The following is a 9,887-nucleotide window of genomic DNA, read 5'->3' on the forward strand; positions in this document are numbered from 1 at the left end:
TGGTGTGATATATACTTAAAAATGGATTTCATTATCCCCGTAATCTTTCTTTTTGATCTGATTTTCATATTTCAATTTAGTGGTATCTTTACTCTTAAACATACTTGATAAGCAAAATATCCGTTAGATTACAACATGCTTCAACCCTACAATACCGTCTCTATCGTAACGATGCATTCAAGGGCGCCTTTTCATCTACAATACTGTAATAGCCACGAACTAAATTTCCGAGACTTATGGAATAACGTTGGAAACGTGGAACGATTTATCTTTTCAATTAATTGATGTACGATGAGCATACAAGTCTCCAACCCGTTTTTGGGAAACACAATTTATAAAGGATGCGAATCTAGAAATTTTAAAAAAAGATAAGGGCCGAATGAAGTGAAAGTGCATCTGTTCATTTCTTAAGTAAACGAAATGCGGTGTATAAATTTCAAGATTACAAATGTTCGATAATGGAAATAAAGGAAACAAATTACACACTAATTTCTATAGATTTTTCGCATACATGATGAAAAGGAAAGGGAAAAACTTCAAAGTAGAGACACTATTCTATTACAAATGGAACTACTAGCTTCGGGCCCCTTTTAGCACGGGTTTCGGCCAAGATTTTCGACTGCCCGTTGGGCCGAACCGACGAGGTGGCAGCCTAGAGGAGATCAGTCTCCCTGTCCCTGCCAAACACAAACCATTAGACAAGAATGCATAAGGAATGAAGAGGTTAAACAGCCCACATTAGAAAGGGGAAGAGTAGTACTACCTTTCCAAAAAATGAGGAAGTGCTTGGGCTGAAAGAAGCAAGTCCAGCCGGCTCTCCACCCCCAGCAGCTGCAACCCCTGCAAGGCTGCAGTTGGCAGCTCGTACTCTCCTTTTTACAACTGCCACTGCCAAGGAGATCAGCCGCACAATCCCTTCCTCTGTGTGCACCTGCCATAAACAAACGAACCTCATAAATGGACTAAGTACTAAGCACTCATAAAGTGCCAAAATGCAGTTAAAGGACAGCCACACAACCCAGGCCAAGAACACTCTTTTTCTGCTCAACCAAAACAGCCACCTTGCAGCTTTCAGTTACAACCCCTATAAATACTTCATGCCTCGGTTCCACCCTCTACCACACAACATATTCACTCAACTAAGTAGCAAGTTGAGGAGTGAAAGGGGAGCAAGGCTAAGAACAGGGAGCCTGTTTTCAACGTTGGCCAGAGACTCACAGCCCTTTTCCACTTCAATCACAAGAGGTAACACCAACACTTGCATTTAGAAGGCATCATAGACATCACAAATGCATAGATACTGGAATACTAGGGAGAGTGAGCTTGGAACTTAAATATCATCACTCATTGCAGCAAGTAATCACATATAGCAACATCATCAAGAATACTCCATAACTGAGACACAATAAGAATAATAGCAACAACTAGTAGCTCCAGAATCAGTTACAGTACCATCCAAATACCTTAAAGAAATCTGCAAGAACTAGCATATTAAAAACTAGACAATAAACTTAAGGAATTGCGGATTTAGCTCTAGTTCGAATCTCACCAAAGAACCACCATAAGCTGCCTATTTCTAAACCATGAAATCAGAACCAACTCCACCAGAGAAATTGTAAACTAACTAAGTTAGAAGACTTAGCTACGGCGGCGGGCGATGGAGCTCCCGACCGGAACCGGAACTTGGAGGAGGTTGCTGCTCCTTTCCCCTCTGCCGAGGGTGAACGACGACGACGACAGCTCGACGGCGCCGGGTCGCCGTGGAGTGATGCGAGGAGACGGCGGACAGCGGGCGCACGGCACGAACGGTCGCCGGACGTATCCCTACCGTCGTGAAGGTGAACCGACGGTCGGTGGTTTCCGCCAAGGCGTCGGTGCCTCCCAGAGTAGTGGTCGACGGGCAGCGAAGAGGGGGGGATTCCGGTTTCACCCCAAGCTAGGGTTCCTACCTAAGTTGAAAATTCGAGAGGGGAGAACCAGAGTAAAGTAGAGAGTGACGGAGTCCGGCGATCGCGCCGGAAGAACGGCGGCGGTGGGGAAACCTCTCGGCTTCCACGAAGAGAGGAAGAGGTGAACTAGGGTTTGAATTTGGGAAAATGAAATTTTGGAGAAGGAATGGGGGATGTCCGGCGCTTGGGGGCGAGTTTTTGTTTTCTTTTGGGCCAATTTTATTTTGGGCTTAGGAGTTTAATTAAGTTGGGCCACTTGCTTTTATTTCATTTGGGCCTAGAGTGTGTTTTACTATTAGTTTGGCCAGAATTAAAAATGAAACTGGCCACTGCCTTTCCTTTAATTAATTTAGGCCACAAAGCTTAAATTGGTTGGACTATGTTTTTTTTATTCCAATCGGGCCGCCGGATTAAATGCTATTGGGCCGTAAAATATCGATTGGGCCAGGATAGTAAGAGAGAAGTTGGCCAGGTTATACCATGTCAATTAGAAAATTTAAATGGAAGCTATATTTAGTTTAAGCAAAGTAAGTATCTTTGAGTTAATTAAGTATTTAAATCCAAAGGGATTTAAATTTTAAAACAGACTTATGAACATTTAAGACAAAGCGTGAGCCGCTAATGAAAACATCAAATTTAATCTATAGACCCCCAAGGTCTGCCAAATTAAATGACGGATAGCCGTTAAATAAATTCCACGACAATAAGGTTAGGATACTTAGAATTTCACTAAAGCTCGAAAATTTCGGCAAGGCCCCAACTAAATTAAATCACTCGATGTAATTTATACTTAAAGATGTTATGGATTTAGGAAAAGGGAGAATAAAAAGGATCACACGCTTAGGAATGCATACACGTTAAATAAATAATTAATTAAGCCTAAATTAAGTATATTATTTGTTTATGATGGGACGTCGTCGCACGACAAGTAAACCCAAGTCAAGGAACACTCGTTTGAGAGTTTAAGCAAACGAGGTGGACTTTTCTTTCAAAACGTGATTTTATGTGAAAATGTGAATACTTTGAGATGAGTTGCCATGCCTTGTTTTATTTATGATTACCTATCTGTTGGCTATGCCAAACAAGTTAAATCGAATTCGGGTCCCAGTACGGCCGCAAACCCTACTCGGACTAGTGTACACATAAGGGACCGTGTGCTAGCGCTAGAGTTGGCCGGTCCAGTGACCGTCGTGGAATGTGGCCATATTCCCGGTTCACACCAGATCAGATATGGTATATCACGAGATGTTATGTGACTGCCCAGTCAACCCTTTGAAAAGATAAAAGTTTTGGTGACCGGGAATTATTTTAAGAAAAAAACCCCGAGCTCACTCAAGTTTGGCTGACAACTAAATAAGAAATGTTTTTGGCAATGAGCCAACTGAGTATACCAAATACTCAGCCCTGCATGTTTGTTTTTCTTAACGTGCAGGTTGATCATGGTCGGAGCGAGGAGGTGTTGGGGAAGGTCTTATAATAAGTGGCTAGGTAGCTGATTTAATATGTCTTCGTACATATTACTTCGTCTTGGAATCTTCCGCTGCAAAGTTTAAGAATCGCTTTAGCAAAGACTATGCACTTAGTTAATTACTCTGATTTGGGTATGGATTGTACTCTTTTCACCTTGTGACATTGTTTCCTTGAATTAAGTACCTCTTTATGACGAGCTTGTGACCAATGAGTTAGAGTAGTCGCGAACTAGCTACTGTTACTATTACTAGGGAGTTGTGGTCGTGACAAATACCAATATTATTCTGGCTCCAATTTTGTGTGTTTCCATCTTTTATCCATTTAAAACCCTATTTAACTTTAAAATCTAAAGTATCAAATTAATAGGAATTATCTACAATGCTCCTACTAAACATCTAATTCAATCAAAATGAGATCAGCTGAATGTGTCAGGATGTGTGAATGAGAAACCTAGGTCCACTTCTAACTTTAAATTTGGGATAAATAGTAATGATTTACCGAATGACGTTTCATGCATTAAATAAACGAGTCAGAGTCAAAGGCTTTTGTATACTGTAAATTATTTTTTGAGTGCTTGTATTTTTTGACTGCTTGTATGTTGTAAAAACTCTTCGTTTATTTTTCAATGAATAAAACAGATGTTTTTGTGTTACAATGTGTGATGTTTTTATATTTAATGGTTGTTTTACATATTTAAATGTATAAAAAATAAAACAAGTCTAAGTCTTTTGTTTAAGTAGACTGGTTGTGGACATCGTTCAATTTAAGGTAACATAGTCAGCTCTTAGCAAAAGAAAAAGCGTATTTCACAACCTAGATAGACCTTGACTACCTACATGAAGGTTGAAGTGTCAATCCGTATATTTCCAAGCCTTAACGAAATATAAGATGAGACTAGTGTGATATAGTACTGAACGGATTTAACAGAGAGACATGTCTTTAATATTATCTACTGAAAGACGAAGGTCTCGATTATCAATATTTCTTAATCGATATATTTAGCCTTGAACATACAGTATTGATTGTGCATTCCTTTGATCTATCAAAAGAAGCGAATTTTTCTCAATCCAAGAATCCCGGTATTTTGGGTAATGGTGATCAGTATCTACCGGTGTTAAGTTTGCTATTATGTTGAATGACGCCCCAGTAAGTCTGGTTTGATAATGTCTTCAAGTGGAGCTTGAAGTAAAGTTTAATTTTTCGGAACCTAACTAGTTGTAATTTTATTAGACGAATAATAAATACTCCCCCCGTCCACCATTAATTGTCCACTTTGGTTCCGGCACAAGTTTTAAGAAATGTAAAGGAAAGTGGGTTGAAAAAATTAGTAGAATATGAGTCTCACTTTTATATATTAGTTTTATAATAAAATGTGAGTGAAACGAGTTGGTAGAATATGAGACCACTTACCATTTATGGTAAAAAGTGAAAGTGGACAATTAATGGAAGACGGAAGAAAATGGCAAAAGTGGACAATTAATAGGGGATGGAGGGAGTAAGAATTTCTATCTATGTTCACTCTTGAAAATAATAAAATATTACTTAAGTCAATATATAGCGGACTTCATTTAATTAACAAACATTTATATCTTAAGCGCGGGAAATAATTAAATTAAAAAAGAAAGCTCGGATTAGTTTGGATTTTGATTGCCAATCAATATTATTGTACTGTAGCGGCAGAGAATAATATTCTATTTTGGTTTGGATTAAATTGGGACCAAATTTAATTATTTAAAGTCAAATATGTGTGGCTCAAATACAAACCTCCATAGATTCCTGACTAACGCAATACATAACTTTTTAAATAGGAGAATAGAGTCAAGACATAAGCCTGCACAAAATTTTTGTCCCCCTCTCCCTTGGAGTTCTAAAAAATTGTGCCTCCCACTCCTTGTGGGAGTGTTTCTCTTTCTCTATTCAAGTCATATAGAATCTGATAAGCTTAGCTCAGTCTAAGATTAAAATATAAGTTTGGGATACAGTCAGAAGATCTGTGGTCTAGTATTGAAAATATTCACAGGCAAAATGAGCAAGCCATCTTCGATTCTTTGGAGAATAGTAAGGTATTCAATTCTCTTTGTAGTATGCATGCTTAGGGTTTCAATTAATCAATAAAAATGTTTAGTTTAAGATCATGTTACATGTGTATATTATGCAAATATATTTAGTCAAAAAAATATGCTAAATAGATCAACAACACTGATTTATTTGTTTTCCCGCTTTAAACCCCATCAGTCTATGCATTAGGTGACTCGGTCGGTAACTTGCAAGAGGAAAACCTTTTCACAACCTAGATAGGCTTTCTATGGCTACCTATCGTGAAAGGTTGCAGTCTAGTCCGATAAGTCTTTCTTACCTAGGAAAGTCTAACGACACTGGTGTTGTATAACACTAAATGGATCTAAATTCAAAATGTATCTTTATTGCTATCTACTGAAATATACGATCTTAGAGTTTAGTATTTTTTTAATCCTTGTATATAACATCGGGCATACGATGTTACTTGTACTATTTTAACTTATCAAATGATGTGGATTTTTCGCAACCCAATAGGCATGATATCTTGGGTAGCGGTAAAATACTCCCTCCGTCACACTCTAAGCGACACATTTTTGTTTTTAGGATGTCTCACTCTAAATGACATACTCCCCCCGTCCCATAATAAGAGTCACACTTTGTCATTTTGGTCCGTCCCACAATAAGAGTCACACTTCATTAATGATGAGTAGGTCTCACATTTCACTAACTCACTTCACTCACATTTTATTATAAAAACAATATAAAAAAGTGAGTCTCATATTCTACTAACATTTTCAACCCACTATTCCTTACATTTCTTAAAATCCGTGCCCACAATAAGAGTGACTCCTATTGTGGGACGAAGGGAGTATTTCTTAATATAGAAACATCACTCTCTCTACTTTTTCCCTCTCTCTTAGTTTATTTTCTTTACTTTACTCACAAAACAACACTACATAAAATCTTATGCTGAATTAGAAATGCTTCACTTAGAGTAGGACGGTGGTAATTAATACTCCATCCGTCCCATAATAGATGACACACTTGGGTAATGGCACGGGATTTTAGGAGATGTTGTTTTGTGTGTTGAGTGGATAGTACTCCCTCCGTCCCACTGAAGATGATCCACTTTCCTTTTTAGTTTGTCCCACTTAAGATGACCCATTGCTTAAAATGGAAATATTTTTATCTCTACTTTATTCCCCCTTTCTTACTTTACTCTCTCCACCCAACACACAAAATAAAACTACATAAAATCTCGTGTCGCCTAAGGAAGGGGTCATCTTCCTTGGGATAGGGGGAGTATATTTATATTAATGTGAGGGAGAACATTTTCCAAAAAAAGAAATATGACATCTTTTGTAGGACAAACTAAAAAGGAAAGTGTGACATCTATTATGGAACAGAAGGAGTAATTAATAGGGTACCTATTTTGTTATTGCATTGAATCGTGTGTCATGAGTAGTTTGATTATATCCCCAAAAGGTGTTCGAGAAAAGTTTATTATATAGAAACCCCGTCGGTTTGGATTTATTCCAAGAATAATAATAGGCCAATGTATATTTTATATATACATCTCGAACTAGACAAACTCTTGGAAATAAAAAGATTCTACATCCGTCTCTTAAAAATAAAAATTATTTCCATCTTGGGCCATCTCTTAAAAATAGAAACTTTGTAAACTTTTGAAAGTAGCTTTTTAATACAGTCTGAATACTAAATTCACGCAAATTGAAACAACAAATAAGTGTAGATTGATCAAGAGGCGTTGATCAACGAATCAAGACAACTCCTATACAATTTACCTGTCGTCGGGTGCGTAAATTAGAACGAAAACTGCTTTCAAGACCTTAACCTGAAGGGGTTGGCAGCGGAAGCGTGCAACATTTAATGATCACATAAATTTGATCTATTTAGCAGATTATTAAGACAAATTCTATTCGCGTAATTATCACATGTATCATGCTCATAACTTGAATTAAAACATGCTTTAGCATATAAAATCCCTAAAACATGCTTACTACGGAATTAGCCAATTTACCTCGTTGATTCAATCAAGAATCGATGATGGCTTGCTCCGTCTCCACGTGAAGATCTTCAATACTCGACCTTGGAAATTCTGACTGGTGTCCCGGACTATACGTTGATATTTGTGTGGGCAAATCTCACCAACGTACTAGGACTTGAATAACGAAGACAGAACTTAGCTCACGGAGGAGGCAAAATTTCGAGCTCTCTCTTTCTTAGAGGGGGACGAAAATTTGATAGAGTAATAATGTGTATTTCCTGTCTCCTTTATTTTCCTATTTATATTAAGTCACATATTGGGTCCAGTCAGAGATCTAAGGAAGAATTTAGAACATGCCTCACCCAATTAGCTTTTTACCAATTAAATTGAACCCACAATTTAATATAAGCTTATATTGGAATATTACAAGCAGTCACTACAGAAGTAATATTGCACTGCCTTCCAAATCCGAAATTACAAGTATTCCGGGTTTCCTTTAATTGCATTTAATTTATTTCCCGCGCTTAAGATAGAAACATCCATTAATTAATTATTGTCTGCTATGGACTTAATTAATTAACATATTTTAATCTCCAAGAGTGGACTTAGCAAGAAACTCTTATTTATTATTCATGGAGTAATTAAACTCCAACTAGCTAGGTTCCGAATAATAAAACCTCGTTTCGAGCTCCTCTTGTGGATGTTATCAAACGAGACTCCCCTCGCTCACGTTTCAACGTAATAGCAATCCTAGCACCGCTAGATAATGATCACCACTACCCAATATACCTGGATCGTTGGGTTACGAAAAACCCGCACCTTTGGTAAGTCAAAGTAGTGGATACTCAATATCGTATGCTCAATGCTAACGTACATTGATTAAGAAATTAATTATCAAGACCTCGTATTTCAGTAGATAGCATAAAGACTCGTCTTGCTGTTAGACCCATTCAGTGCTATACCACACCAACGTCATCTTATTTCAATAAGGCTTAGAAATAATCGGACTGACATTGCAACCTTTCACGATAGGTAGTCTAGGCCTATCTAGGTTGTGCAATTCTTATTTTTCTTTGTTTAGAACTGACCGTGTTACCTTAAATTGGACAACGCCCACAACCGGTCTACTAAAATAAAGACTTAGACTTTGTTACGTTTGCTTATACATTTAAATATGCAATGAACAACCATTAAATGTAAAACATAACAACATTATGACAAAAAATATCTGTTGCATTTATTGAAAAATAATAATTAGAGTTTTACAATATCCAATCACGCGAAATGTGATTTCTAGTATACAAAACCCTAACAATCTCCCACTTATACTCAAAACAGCTTTCTAGTATACAAAATGGTAGTGCACACGTCTAAAATTTCTCCCACTTATACTGAAAGCGAGTTGAGGTCTTGAATGAGTCGAAAGCCCATCCCTTCAACGTGGCACTCGAACGGTTTCACCGCCAAAGCCTTTGTAAAAGGATCTGCCAGGTTGTTCTCTGCGCAATCTTGACCACTTGTATTTCTCCTCTCTGCACTATATCCCTGATGATATAATACTTCCGCTCTATGTGTTTGCTCGCTTTGTGAGCTCTTGGTTCTTTCGAGTTTGCCACAGCACCAGAATTGTCACAATAAATGGTGATGCTCTTGGGCAGATTCGAAACCACACCTAAATCCATAAGGAAGTTTTTGAACCATACAGCCTCTTTTGCAGCCTCCGAAGCGGCCACATACTCGTCTTCCATGGTTGAGTCCGCGATGCATTTATGCTTCATACTCTTCCAAATTACGGCTCCACCTCCTAAGGTGAACACATATCCTGAAGTAGATTTTCTCGAGTCCTGATCAGCTTGAAAGTCTGAGTCAGTATATCCCAAAGGACAGAGCTCGACTGCATTGTAAACTAGAGCATAGTCCTTAGTCCGTTTAAGGTACTTGAGTATGTTCTTTACGGCAGTCCAATGTCCTTGGCCCGGATTCGACTGATATCTTGTCACCATGCCAACAACAAAGCAAATATCAGGTCTAGTACAAAGCATAGCATACATGAGACTTCCAACTGCCGAAGCGTATGGAATCCTTCTCATTGCTTGTATCTCAGACGACGTTTTAGGGCACATCTCTTGAGATAAATGGATGTCGTGTCTAAAAGGTAAGAAACCTTTCTTGGCGTCCTGCATGCTAAAACGACTAAGTACTGTGTTGATGTAAGGTTCTTGAGATAAGCACAACATCTTCTTTTCTCGATTCCGAAGAACCTTGACCCCGAGGATGTGTCCCGCGTCTCCCATATCCTTCATCTCGAACTGGTTCGACAACCATGTTCGTACTGATGACAACATCTTTTTATTGTTTCCAATTAGAAGAATGTCATCTACATATAAAACTAAGAACACCACATTCCCCTTATCAACTTTCTTATACACACAGCTTTCACT

At 38.1% G+C, this 9,887-nt stretch overlaps 1 long non-coding RNA gene across 1 annotated transcript; it reads right to left on the reverse strand.

Moving 5' to 3' along the window:
- Positions 1-380: 380 nt before the first annotated feature.
- On the reverse strand, positions 381-2,125 carry LOC121759049. The gene is made up of 2 exons (XR_006041595.1): positions 764-2,125; positions 381-677 (listed from the first exon to the last, which is right to left on the reverse strand). It is a non-coding gene; the product is annotated as an uncharacterized LOC121759049 (long non-coding RNA).
- Between the last annotated feature and the right edge of the window lie 7,762 nt (positions 2,126-9,887).

Source organism: Salvia splendens, chromosome 12, assembly GCF_004379255.2.
Source record: "Salvia splendens isolate huo1 chromosome 12, SspV2, whole genome shotgun sequence".
NCBI classification, from domain to species: Eukaryota; Viridiplantae; Streptophyta; class Magnoliopsida; order Lamiales; family Lamiaceae; genus Salvia; species Salvia splendens.